This window comes from Euleptes europaea, chromosome 1 (assembly GCF_029931775.1).
Source record: "Euleptes europaea isolate rEulEur1 chromosome 1, rEulEur1.hap1, whole genome shotgun sequence".
NCBI lineage: Eukaryota > Metazoa > Chordata > Lepidosauria > Squamata > Sphaerodactylidae > Euleptes > Euleptes europaea.
The window spans coordinates 25,352,789-25,367,188 of NC_079312.1; the positions used below are offsets into that span (position 1 = coordinate 25,352,789).

Consider the following 14,400-nt stretch of genomic DNA (forward strand, 5'->3'; position numbering starts at 1 on the left):
GAACGGCTTGAATTCTCTGGCCGGCCGGGTTGCCAGCCACCCCTTCCCCACCCAGTTGAGAACCCGGCAAGGGTGCGGTTCTTCACCGTATGGGCGGTGATGTTCAATGTGTGCAGGGGCGGCTCCGGCAGGGTCTCCAGCAGCAGGACGTCATGGGCCGGGGAAGGGTCGGGATCGGGCCCCTCGAGCAGCAGGCGACTGAGGGCGTCCGCTTTGGCGATGCTCTTCCTGGGCCGATGCAGGAGCCGGACGTCATATGCATTGAGAAAAATCGACCAGCGGAGTGTGTGCGGGGACAGGATCTGTGGCATTTGGCGATCTGGAACAAACAGGCCCAGGAGAGGTTTGTGGTCCGTCACGACGGTGAAGGGCCGGCCGTACACATAGTTGTGGAATTTCTTAACACCGACCACGACAGCGAGGGCCTCCCGGTCGATCTGGGTGTAGTTGCATTCCGCAGGGGATAGAGTCTGGGAGTAAAAAGTGATTGGGTCTTCCCGACCGTCCAGGAACTGGTGGTTGAGGACCGCGCTGATGCCGTAGGACGAGGCATCGCAGGTCAGCACAACCAGCAGCCACTTGTCGAAGTGTACGAGCAGGCTGGAGGATGACAGCAGGCCCTTGGCGGCCTCGAAAGAGCACTGCTGTGGCTTGCCCCAGGACCACGGGGTGGCCTTGTCGAGGAGGCGGTGAAGGGGCTCTGCAACCAACGCCTTGTTGGGCAAGAAGACGTGGTAAATGTTGAAGAGTCCCAAGAACTATCTGGGTCATCACCCGCTGCCGCCTGAATCCGGGAGATGACGTGGGTCCTGCTGCGGCCGCCGCTGCTGCTGCTGCTCACACCGAAGGACCGACGACCATGTCTGGCAACGCGCTCAGCTGGCTCTCCCAGGAGAGGAAGGCCTGGAGGAAGGACCACCCCTTCGGTTTTGTAGCTGTACGAACAAAAAATCCAGATGGCACGATGAATCTCATGAATTGGGAATGTGCTATTCCAGGCAAGAAAGGGACACCGTGGGAAGGAGGCCTATTTAAATTACGGATGCTTTTCAAGGATGATTATCCCTCTTCACCACCAAAATGTAAATTTGAGCCCCCTTTATTCCACTCGAATGTGTACCCTTCAGGCACAGTGTGTCCATCCTAGAAGAGGATAAGGATTGGAGGCCTGCCATCATAATCAAACAGATCTTGTTAGGAATTCAAGAACTCCTAAATGAACCAAATATTCAAGACCCAGCTCAAGCAGAGGCCTACACAATTTACTGCCAAAACAGAGTGGAATATGAAAAGAGGGTTCAAGCACAAGCCAAGAAATTTGCGCCATCATAAGCTCCTGTCATGCCACATCTTAAAGGAAGGGATTTGGCAAGAACTTGTTTACAAAACTTTTGCAAATCTAATGTCGCTATGTACAATTAATAGTCACTTCGGGGAGGGGGTTGTATGTGTGCCATTTTTCCATATTCGCCACTTGTATACAGCTCTAAATTTGCTGAATTGCCCCCAGTTTTTTCATACAGGATCTCTTCCTTCAGTCTTTTGTATTTTGATTGTTATGTAAAACTGGCTTTTATTTTAATATTGATGTCAGTATTTCAACTGCTGTAAAACTATGAACTTTTATACTTCTACGAATTCACTAGTAACTCTAAGTGTCTTTGCTCTCTGATGCAGGCATGCTTTAGAAGTATATTTTGCCTCTACCTGGCTGTATGAAAAGAGCTCTCCACCCTGTTCCTTCCCTTAATTTGTTTTCTACCAGTAAAGATTTGGGTGGTTGTTGCTTACAAGCCTCAGATCCAAAGTCAGCCAGCATCTTGATTCTGCGTCACTTCCTTTGTGTTTTGGCATTTTGTCTGTGTTGCTGTTTAGAGTAAATTAAGGCCGTTAACGCATGACCAATTTGGTCTGCTTCTCCCCCCCAATGTAGCGGTTTTCCAGTGGTCACACGCACGCTGTCCCCGCTCTGCAGATCAAATCTACCACGAGCGCGATTTACTTGCGTGTTTTCCAAGACCCGTCTTATCGCGAAATACAGATAACAATCGAGATAAATCCAGTTGTTTCATCATGCGTGCGCTTCCGGGTTGATATTCCATTAGTCCTTGCCGCCCAAGACTGCGTGTGTGCGTGCGTGCAGCGTGTGCGTGTGATAATCACCCGGCCAAACGCAACCGGGAGTGATTTTTTTAAATTAGCGCCTGGTCGCCCTAAAGAGGGGTGTGTGTGAAATTCCCCGCCAAAGAGAGGAGGGGGGGCTCCTCTGGTAGATCAGCCACTCGCTGACATCAGGCCCCTTGTACGCCTTGCGCCGAGGCTGCGCCTCTCCCTCACGGGCTCTCTCCCCTCAGGGGCTCAAAACCACCCCTCCCCTGGCCAGGAAAGTGAGTGGGCGATGCCGCTAAGCCTGACGAAACGGCCCAAGCGTCCACTCGTCTCTCGCGGCTCCTGCGGCATCAGCCGAGCCGCTGCTCAGCTGTGTTCCCCGCTCTAGCCGCGCCTGCCCCGAGCTTCCGAGCCTCCTGCCGCCTCAAAAACGGAGATGGCAGAGCTGCGGGCCGGAGAGCTCTACTTTTTGCTGCAGAGTACGGACTGATGCAGAAATCAACCGCCTAGTGGAACTCATTCGAGGCCAGTGGCAATCCCTAGCCGCGGCACAACCTTGGACCTCTGAGGACTTGGATCAGAACGCCTACCACGACCTTGTGATCCTGGACGGGCTTCTGGATGAAGTACATGCTGCCCAGGACGACCTGGTCACCTTAACTCATTTGTTGGCGAGGTTAACTTTACAGGAAGTTCAACAACAACCTTTGGCAGCATCCCCAATCCGCGGGACCAGTGCCGGAAGGTTTTTCATTGGTGCCAAATGCAGCTGAATGTCTGGCAGAGGCACAACAGACTGCTGTCCAAAAGGCACTATTGTTTGTGGGACTACCTAAGGATACCACAGTAGCCGATCTAACACAGTTGTTGACCCCAACATTCGGGGCTGGGGCACCCGCGCTAGCGGTCCAGGTCCAACCGCTGCTGGGTGGGGAGTCCAAACCGCTCCTCGCCCTTTTGGAGCAGGAGCTCCTGCCGATCGTTACCATGGCTGCCGCCCTGAAGCTTGAAGCCGCCCAGTCTCTCGCGGACCAGAAGGCATCAGAGGCGGTGGCCAAAGCTCAGGCCGACCAGGAAAGGGAACAGCAGTTGGCTGCCGACCGGGCGCAAGCGGATGTGCGCCCCAAGGACACCGTGCGGACCGGCCCCTCATTGGGTACAACTTTCCTTCCGACTTTTGCTCCGACCCGCACCACCCAACGCACGCGTCACCTCGCAGAATGGCTTTGGAACTCTGACAATTCTGACAAGGAGGACTTGTATGGAGACGGCTCCCACTGGGCGACCGGTTGCCCCCCAACCGTACCACAGACTGTGCAATTGAGGTGGTAAAAGACTGCTGGTAAAAGACACTGACTAAGAGCAAGATTTACCCCATGAGCGTTTATGAACGCGCTGTGTTACGTGACTTTTTGGATAAAAATCTTGCTCGAGGGTTCATTCGGCAATCCAATGCTCCCAACTCAGCCCCTGCGTTCTTTGTCCGGAAAAATGAGGGTGACCTGCGTTTATGAATTGACTTCCGAAAGCTTAATGCAGTTACCCAAGCCAACGCCTACCCCATACAGTTGATTTCAGATATTTTGGGGCAATTACAGGAGGGACGCGTTTTCTCCAAATTGGACTTAGTGGAAGCTTATTATCGCGTCCATATCCATGAGGGGGACGAACCCCTCACCGCCTTCTCTAGCTGTTTTGGAATGTATGAATTTCTTGTGATGCCTTTCGGATTAAAAGGGGCCCCGGGGGTCTTCATGCAACTCATTAACAAAATCCTCCATGATTTGCTGTACCGCGGCGTGGTAGTTTATCTGGATGACATCCTTATTTATTCAAAAACCATGGAGGAACATGGTGCTCTGGTCAGAGACGTTTTGCAACGTCTGCGTAACCACCAGCTCTATGCAAAGCTGTCTAAATGCGAATTTCACCAAGAGAAAATAACTTTCTTGGGGTACATAATCTCTCATCGTGGCCTTAGCATGGACCCCGCTAAAGTCCAATCGGTACTTGACTGGACTCCACCCTCCACCCGCAAGCAAGTGCAGCAATTTCTGGGCTTTGCTAATTTCTACTGCGGTTTCATTCCCAACTTCGCTCAAGTGGCGCTGCCAATCACTGACCTCCTGAAAACGAAGGATAAAGGGGTTTCTGCAATGTTGCCCTCTGCCAAAATACTGTTGACTGATCAATGCCAATCCGCCTTTGTAGCCCTCAAACGGCTTTTCACTTCTGAACCTGTCCTGCAGCACCCAGATCCGAACCAAATGTTTATTGTACAGGTCGATGCGTCCGACGTAGCCATGGGGGGGCCCTTCTCCAGAGAGGACCGGTCTCCTTAACCCCTGTGCCTACTTCTCGAAAAAGTTTGCGAATGCCCAATTAAACTGGCCCATTTGGGAAAAGGAGGCATCAGCCGTCCACCATGCCCTTACTCTGTGGAGGCAATTCCTGGAGGGATCCAGGGTCCCCTTCGAAGTCTGGACCGATCACAAAAATCTAGCTGCCCTCATGGGGACCCATAAGTTGTCCGCAAAGCAACAGCATTGGGCGGACTTCTTTGCTCAATTTTGTTTTGTTCTTAAACATGTGCCCGGGAAACAGAACGTGCTTGCTGATGCCCTATCCAGGTTGCCTCAATACCCAGTAAAACTTGATCGGCCAACAGACTCTTTATTCACCCCGGCGCACAGAGGGGCCCTGCCCATGCTGGCCGTGCAGACCCGGTCCCAAACTCGACCCCAGCATGGAAACCGCGCAGTGGCCGACAAGGTAACCAACCCTCACCAGCAGGCTCCCTCGCCAGCCCCCCTTGCGCCGTCTGTAACTGGCGCCCCGCAGCAACCAGTTCCCCCCCCCTTCCATCACCACCAGCTCCTGGTTCACCCTCTCCCATGAAAGGAGGGGGGGTGATCATCTCCAACTCCTTCCTGGACTCCCTTCGGGCTCAGTGCTTAGCCGAATGCACTTCCCAGACCCTGCCCCAAGGTGTACTTGAGCAAGGTGGTTGTTGGTACAAAGACTCGAAATTATATGTGCCTAAGATACTTCGAAGAGAAGTCCTGCAATTGGCCCATGGAGCTAAAACTGCGGGACACTTTGGGTTCTTGAAAACCCTTCACTTGTTGCGCAGACAGTTTTGGTGGGGGGGATGCGTTCTGATGTGGACTCCTTCGTTTGCAGCTGCCCTATTTGTGCCACAGTCAAACGGTCTCAAGGCAAGCCCCCAGGACTGCTGCAACCGCTGGAAATTCCCAGCAAGCCCTGGGAGGTGATTGCCATGGATTTCATGACGGATCTCCCACTTAGCGGGGGCAAAACTGTACTATGGGTTGTTACTGACTTATTTTCCAAGCACGTACATTTGGTTCCATGTGCGGGTATTCCCTCCGCCCCCAAGTTGGCCCGCCTCTTTGTGTCACATGTTTTCCGTCTTCATTCGTTTCCACGCAAGATAATCTACGACCGCGGAAGTAGTTTCGTGGCTAAATTTTGGAAGGCTTTCCTCAAGTTGGTGAGGGTGGAGCAAGGGTTGTCTAGTGCTTACCATCCCCAGACGGATGGGCAAACTGAACGTGTCAATGCTGTATTGGAATGTTATTTACGTTGTTATGTCAATTACCACCAAGATGACTGGGTAGAACTGTTGCCTTTTGCAGAATATGCTTACAATAATGCTGTCCATCAATCTACAGGGTTCAGCCCTTTCTATGCTGTGTATGGTCAGGACTTCGGTCCTATTGCCCCTGTACAGGTACCCGGGGAGGAGGGGGATCCTGATGTAGCCTCTTGGGTGCATGCCCTCCACTCCACGTGGCCCTGGCTGGTAGGCAACCTAGATAGAGCCAAGCGCAAGTATAAGGTGCAAGCAGATAAGCATCGCTCTCCCAGCAAGGACTTCCAAGTTGGTGAATTAGTGTATCTTTCCACCAAAAACCTGCAATCCACCCGACCTTGCCACAAACTCAGTGCCAAGTACATTGGACCATATCCCATTGCCAGGATCATTAACCCTGTCACTGTGGAACTGACTCTCCCCAAAACCTTGAGACGTATCCACCCAGTCTTCCATGTCAGCCTCCTTAAACCTCATGTCGCCTCTTCGGAATGGCACCCGGAACTGCCTCCCGAGCAGCCCGTGATGGTGGGGGGGGAGGAACATTTTGAGGTATCAAAGATCCTAGATTCACGTATACGGCATGGATCCCTGCAATACCTAATTCGCTGGAAGCACTTCCCCCCTGCCTACGACGAGTGGGTGCGTGCACAGGATGTCTCCGCCCCACACTTGGTGAATGCCTTTCACACCGCCTACCCGGACAAGCCGTCCCCCTTGCAAGATGGGAGGGGGCCTTAAGGGGGGCAGAATGTCAGGCCTGTATCTCAGTTGATGTGTTTACTTTCGTTTTCCCACTGACCAGACTCAAGGACTGTTGTGCATACCTAAATCCGTTTGAAGCTCTGGGAACTCAGCTCTGTTTGTGATTTGTAATCTCTTGCCTTTTTCTATGCTTTTATATTACCAAGTTCAAGCCAGCTAGCTTCATTGCTGTCACCTTTTCTTTATGCTCTGTTAACCTATTTTGACCAGTAAAAACCAGCTTCTTTGGACCTGACTGTCTCTGATGTGGTTTTTGGTTCAGATTAGACCCCAAGGGCTTACAGGCAGGAGAAAAACTAACGTCCTGAAATGAGTTGCGTTGGTATACCGGCATATCATTCTAGGGGGGAGAAGGAAAAAAAGGAAGACGCCAAGCACGCACAATCACATGACTATGATGTAATGACGTTGGTAGCAACAGAGCACTCCCCAAATATCCCACGTTATCCCATGTCCCAAACGCATGGAGCATCGGGTGGTGCACATAGTGTGGGATGGGAGACGGACGTGCGTTTACTTTTATGATCCCAGATTAAAATAGTGTGAGATGAGAGAGAGATTAACCGGTGACATCTTGCCCATGCGTTAATGGCCAAAGCGTTAGGGAAAAAGAGTCCCAAGAACGACTGGAGCTCCTGCTTGCACTGAGGCGGGGGCGGCGGCGCTGTGGATGGCAGCGATCTTGGTGGGCGTAGGGTGGATGCCGTCGGCATCGATCAAGTAGCCCAGGAACTCCACTTGCAGCAGGCCCAGCTTGCATTTTTCCCGCTTTACCGTGACGCCGGTGTCCCGGAACCGGCTGAGCACCCAGCGGACGTGCTCCAGGAGCTCCCCTTTGGAGCTGGCCATGACCAGGACATCGTCAAAGTAGGGAACGACGCCCGGCAAGCCCTTGAGGAGGTCTTCCATGAGGCTTTGGAAGATGCCTGGGGCCGGGCTGACCCCGAACTGCAGGCACGTCACCCGGAAGGCGCCCCGGTGGGTGACGATCGTCTGCACCTCAGCCGACTCAGAGTCCACCGGCAGCTGCTGGTATGTTTGGGTGAGGTCCAGCTTGGAGAACACCCGGCCCCCGGCGAGGGAGGCCAGGAGGTGGCTGACAACTGGCACCGGGTAGGCATGGCTCTGGAGCGCCTTATTGATCGTACACTTGTAATCAGCGCAGATCCGGACATCCCCGTTGGCCTTCAGCGGGGTCACAATCGGCATTTCCCACTTAGCATTGGGGACGGGCTCCAGGACGCCTTGCGCGACTAGGCGATCCAGCTCCGCATCGATCCGTTCCTTGAGCGCGAAGGTGACAAGGCAAAGCTTGAGGCGGATGGGGGCGGCGGTGGGGTCAATCTGTAGCCGAACTAGCGGTCCCTTGTAGCAGCCCAGCGGAGCACGCTACACGTCCTCAAATTCTTCTTGCCGATGAGCCTGCGGCATACCTTCTCGTTCCGAAGGCCAAACACGAGGCGGTCGCGCAGCGTGCCGTCGAAGTCCAGGAAGGCGCAGAATCATGTGGTCTGGCAGAGAGCTGCGAGGTATGCGGCGACGGACTCGCCAGGCTCCTGATCCCGCAAGTGAAAATCCAGGCGGCGTGTGAGCTGTGTGGGCTGTGTGGTGAAGTTGGGCCCCAGCGCTGCCATGATGGCGTCAAACGGCGTCTCACTCAGTTTAGCGGGTGCCAGCAGGGACTGCGCGAGCTGGAAAGTCCAAGGGCCACACAGCGAGCGCTTCTTGCCGGCGTCCGTGACATCGTTCGCATCCAGGAAGAACACGACACGGTTGGCGTAGTTTCTCTTTCGTGCATCCGAGAGATTTTAGCAAAGGCGAGCCGGCCTGCCTACCGGGCACTGTGAGGTCGTGCAAACAAAGGTGATTTCAGCGAGAGTGATCTCAGCAGCCTAGCCGGACTGCCTACCCACCTTTGTCGCCAATGTTATGTCCGCGTGGGGAGGACACACAAGGTCAGAGACGGAGTTCCAACATCAACGCGTTTACTGTGAACAGAACAGAACTGGAGAGCACAGTGAACTGGCCCTGCTTATAGGCCCCTCTGGCCGCCCGTGGCCACTCCCCCCCCCCGATCTGTGATAGGGGGGGAACAACCTCCTGGTCGCCAGTGGCGCGCGCCGGCTTAGGGCCAATGGCGCTTGCAGGTTTAGGAGCCTTCGTCGGGGACTCAGGCTCCTAGGTTTTCCCCTGCTTACCGGTCTAACTATATGTATACATAACAGGGGTGACAGCCCCCCAAGGGGATTGAAAGCCCTGGGACTTTCAGAAGTGTTCTGGGGTGGGGGTGACAGCCCCCCAAGTAGATTGAAAGCCTCTGGGACTCCCAGAGGTGTTCTAGGATGGGGATGACAGCCATTCCCTGGGCTTCCCAGAAGTGTTCTGGGGTGGGGATGGCAGCCCCCCAAGGGGATTGCCCACCCCTGGGCCCTCCAGAAGTGTTCTCGGGTGGGGATTGACAGCCCCTGGGCTTCCCAGAAGTGTTCTGGAATGGGGATTGACAGCCCCTGGGCTCCCCAGAAGTGTTCTGGGGTGGGGATTGACAGCCCCTGGGCTCCCCAGAAGTGTTCTGGGGTGGGGATTGACAGCCCCTGGACTCCCCAGAAGTGTTCTGGGGTGGGGATTAACAGCCCCTGGACTCCCCAGAAGTGTTCTGGGGTGGGGATTGACAGCCCCTGGGCTTCCCAGGTGTTCTGGGGAGGGGATGGCAGCCCCCCAAGGAGATTACCCACCCCTGGGCCCTCCAGAAGTGTTCTGGGGTGAGGATTGACAGCCCCTGGGCTCCCCAGAAGTGTTCTGGGGTGGGGATGGCAGCTCCCCAAGGGGATTGACCCCCCGGGCCCTCCAGAAGTGTTCTGGGGTGGGGGTTACAGCCCCTGGGCTCCCCAGAAGTGTTCTGGGGTGGGGATTGACAGCCCCTGGGCTCCCCAGAAGTGTTCTGGGGTGGGGATTACAGCCCCTGGGCTCCCCAGAAGTGTTCTGGAGTGGGGATTGACAGCCCCTGGGCTCCCCAGAAGTGTTCTGGGGTGGGGATTGACAGCTCCTGGGCTCCCCAGAAGTGTTCTGGGGTGGGGATTGACAGCCCCTGGGCTCCCCAGAAGTGTTCTGGGGTGGGGATTGACAGCCCCTGGGCTCCCCAGATGTGTTCTGGGGTGGGGATTGACAGCCCCTGGGCTCCCCAGATGTGTTCTGGGGTGGGGATTGACAGCCCCTGGATTCCCCAGAAGTGTTCTGGTGTGGGGATTGACAGTACCCTGGGCTCCCCAGAAGAGAAGGCTTTTCTCTCTCCCTCTCCTTCTGTCTCTTTCTTTGTCTGTCTCCCTCCATCCTTTTCTTTCTCCCCCTCTTTTCGTTTCTTTCTCCCTTTTCCTCTTTCTCTGTTTTCCTTCCTTCCTCCCTTGCTGATCGACCGCGAGCTGCGCCTCCCTGGCGCCTCGTTTGCTCGGGCCCACCGCCGGCTGCCCTCCCACCTGGGAGGGGGGGAGGACCGGGGGAGCCCTCCAGGCCTTCTCTGCATGGCCTCCCCTGGGGTTGCCAACCTCCAGGTGGTAACAATAATAGAAAACACCTGTGCCAATATTAACGTAGTTGTGGGAAATGGCGGCACGAGGGCTCAAAAATGTAACACCACACGGGGTAAAAATAAAAACTAGAAATGAACCAAACAAAATGGAAACCTAAACAGGAAATACACAATCAATGAAACATCATGAAAGCACTTCTAAAGTAAGACAACATTTATGGCATAAACAAAATGGAAACCTAAACAGGAAATACACAATCAATGAAACATCATGAAAGCAACCAAACAAAATGGAAACCTAAACAGGCTTTATGCCATAAATGTTGTCTTACTTTAGAAGTGCTTTCATGATGTTTCATTGATTGTGTATTTCCTGTTTAGGTTTCCATTTTGTTTGGTTCATTTCTGGTTTTTATTTTTACCCCGTGTGGTGTTACATTTTTGAGCCCTCGTGCCGCCAACCTCCAGGTGGTGGCTGGAGACCTGGCAACCCTAGCCTCTCCCCCCCCCCAACACACACCGGGAGATCTACACCTGGTATGGCCCCCGAATGATGTTCTAAATGTGCAAATGGCCCTTGGCAGGAAAAAGGTTCCCCACCCCTGACCTAGTTCTATGCATAGTATCCAGTCTAAATTCAAATCCTACAGAGAGTATTACTACTGTGACAGCAGGTAGACTTCCCCTGACTATGGAAGATCCACTGATTTAGCAATTTGTAATAATCTCTTTTCCTTTCTGTAAAATGTATTAGGACAGCCAGGGAATAGCTTGTTGCTGGGCAGAATATCCCTGTATTCTACTAAGGAAGTGGGTTGAGTCATGGAGAGACAGAGTGAACTATAAACATTGATAGGAGAACCTGGATAGAACTGAACTGTACTGCGCCGCCTCTATGTCTGGAGTGCTATCAGCCTACCCTGAATGTTGATGGGTTGTCATATCTTGAATTTGGATAAATATCCCTTCCTCAGTATGATCGGAGCTCAGAGATTTCTGCCCATTAGGGCCTCTGAGTCAGCAGCTGCAAGCAAACTGTTTTCTTGAAATAACGATCTCCGGTCTCTCTCTCCCCCCACGAACCCCCGTTTGCCGTATCCCTACCTATATGTAATATCCAGCCCAAACAATGTAAAAGTAGTATCACCGTCAGCCACCCTTGACCAGCTCCAATAACAGAAGAAGGGGGGGAAACAGCCCCGCCAGATCTGAAAATTAGATTATTCGACTTGTCACTCCCGGACGAGATCGCGCAAAACAGCTGCGGGGAGTTTGCTTTTTTCCATTTTTTTTCTTTTGAATGTCCTAAAGTGTCGCCGGCGCCACTGCAGGGTAGCAAGAGGGGGGCTTCAAACACCCCCCCCCTCTTCTCCCGCCGAAAGAACCCCAGACCGGGCGGCTAAGAAACCTCTGGGGGTCTGTCTACCCCCCTTAGACGTGAAAGAAGGGCGTGGGGAGGGGGGGAAAGAGGTCACACTCACCAGTTCGTGCCGGGGCTGCTCCAGTTGGTTGTGCCCAGCTGCGTGGCCGCCATCCCCACCCTTTGTCCGACCTCGGATCGGCAATCCGACCATTGTGGCTGGTAATGCAATGGCCGCCCTGCCTGGCTTCGAGCCGAAAGCTGCTGGGAGTTGCGCAGCGCGAGTCCTTCCCCGTCTCATCCGGCTCCGAGCCACACGCCGCTATTGAGCAACCCTTGAGTTGCGCAAAGCCCCGCGCTCGGGGGGAGTCATTAACCGCGTCTTCCTTTTTTTGGTGTACTCATCGCCCTGGCTTTGCTCCCTTGGAGCAACTCGATTCTGGGGAGCTCGGTTCCCTTTGCGCGGTCGGGGCAGAACAGGCTCTGCAAACAGTAAAGCTTTGCGTCGGAGCGGGGATCCGCCCTGCCCCTCCCGCCCCGACTCTACTCAGTCCTGCCAGTCTTTGTTTTTCCTCTAGAGCACTGGTTCCCAACCAGGGGTCCATGGACCCCCAGGGGTCCACGCGAACTAAATTAAGGTCTGCGAAACAAAGTTATCAACCCATAATAAATTAATATTTTCAATTAAAAGTTCTCTATTATAAAAATAAATATTCAAATATTATTCTAAGTTTAATGTTTAACTAACAGTTATGATTCAAGTTTATTTTCAAATTCTCGGAATTTTTATTTTGAACCTTGGGGTCCCTGCACCGAACAAACAAGTCCTAGTGGTCCCTGGTCAAAAAAAGGTTGGGAACCACTGCTCTAGAGTGTAACCTACTCGTTGCCTCTTGCCTGGCGTAACTTGAAACCAGCCTTGCGTTTACACCACACTTTCAAGTGTCTCACCATTTGCCCTATTTCAAGAGAACAAAGAAGGAAGGAGGTGGGCTGTACTCTATTCTTCTGCCTGTACTCTATTCTTCCCAGGGGCTATGCTGTACTCTATTCTTCTGCCTTTTTACATTTTGTAACATTCAGCCTAATAGGAGTTCTGGTGAGCTCTTTTGTGTCCGTTTGGTCGAGACAAGAAAAAAGTATCATTAATTCTCGTAGGTTATCCGGGCTGTGTAACCGTGGACTTGGTATTTTCTTTCCTGACGTTTCGCCAGCAGCTGTGGCCGGCATCTTCAGAGGAGTAACCTCTGCCACAGTTGCTGGCGAAACGTCAGGAAAGAAAATACCAAGACCACGGTTACACAGCCCAGATAACCTACAAGAACCAATGAACTCTGACCGTGAAAGCCTTCCACAAGTATCATTAAGTTTCTATTTCGTTCTTGGTGTTGGATGTAACCGGATGGTGGCTTCCCAGGCCATTCTCTCTCCTCCCCCCTTTCAACTATTTTTTTTTTGTAATATCCAGTTAACTCTGGTTAAGAGTTCTGGTTAACTCAAAAGCTGGCACACTGTTATTGGGTTGGTCTGCTTTGCCTACATACAGCCAGCACAGGTTTCTCAAGAACAAGTCATGTCAGACTAATCTGATCTCCTTTTTTGAGAAAGTTACTACCTTGCTGGATCAGGGGAATGCTGTAGACATAGTTTATCTAGGCTTTTGATAAGGTTCCCCATTATATTCTTGTTGACAAATTTGGGAAATGTGATCTAGATCCTATTACCGTTAGGTAGATCTGTAATTGGTTGACAGAACGCACCCAAAGAGTGCTTGTTAATGGTTCCTCAACTGTGCTCTCTCTGGTCCCTAACTTGAGCTGTAGTGTGATGGCATACAGAACTGAAAGTTTGCCCACACAGACCAAAGAAAAAGATCTCTGTTTTACTCAGTGAAAAGTTGCAGTGTTCGTAAAACAGCCCCGGGTTCACTAAATAGGGAAGTCATAACTCTGTGGACATTCCTGAGGAATGATGATTAGATGATTCATGCTACTTTTCACATGATTGGGGAAGAAAATGTTTGAGCAAACTGCAAAGTTTATTCGTGACCCAAAGTGTATTTATTTGCTTGCCGGCTTACTTTTATAGCCCACCTTGGAGAGCCAGTGTGGTGTTGTAGTTAAGGGATGGTGAAGAGCGGTGGACTCGAATCTGAAGAACCAAGCTTGATTCCCCACTCCTCCACTTGAGTGGCAGACTCTAATCTGGTGAACCAGGTTGGTTTCCCCACCTGTACCCCAAGATCTTGTTCACACACACTACAACCCAGAAGTATATCTCCCATCCAGTATGTATGTCCCTCATTTTTATTGTCCAGATGTAACTTGGCACTTATTCTTGTTGAATTGCATCTTGTTCACATCCTCCCAACTTTTCCACTGAGGGCCAGTGTAGTATAGTGGTTAAGAGCAGTGGACTCTAGTCTGGAGAACCAGGTTTGATTCCCCACTCCTCCACATGAGCGGTGGACTCTAATCTGGTGAACCAGGTTGGTCCTCCACATGAAGCCAGCTGGGTGACCTTGGGCTAGTCACAGTTCTCTCTGAACTCTCTCAGCCCCACCTATCTCACAAGGTGTCTGTTGTGGGGAGGGGAAGGGAAGGCAATTGTAAGCTGCTTTGAGACTCCTTACAGTAGAGAAAGTTGACATGTAAAAACCAACTCTTCTTCTTCTTTCTTGAACTGCCTGAAGGCAGATTACAAAATACTTTTAAAAAATTGCAATCAAATTACGCAAGACGTTGAATAAACAAAGCAATAGCAGTAGGATTGCAGAATTTGAAAACAATGCAAGCACAAAAGTGTCCAAGTTTGAATCCCCCAGTCTGCCATGGAAGCTTCCTGGGTGCTTTTGGGCCAGGAACACTCTCAGCCTCACTTACCTCCCAGGGTTGTTGCGAGGATAAAAAGGAGAAGAGAATGATGTAAGCTGTTTCGGATGCCCATTGGCAACACAGGCAAGGGTATAAATGCAGTAAATAAAATATAAATGAGGCTCGGCAACAATTCAGAAAGTGGATTGCAACT

The 14,400-nt window shown here is 52.2% G+C and overlaps 1 pseudogene; it reads left to right on the plus strand.

The window, feature by feature from the left end:
- The first annotated feature begins 859 nt into the window (after positions 1 to 859).
- LOC130486563 (SUMO-conjugating enzyme UBC9-like) lies at positions 860 to 1,655 on the plus strand (annotated as a pseudogene).
- The last annotated feature ends 12,745 nt before the right edge of the window (positions 1,656 to 14,400 follow it).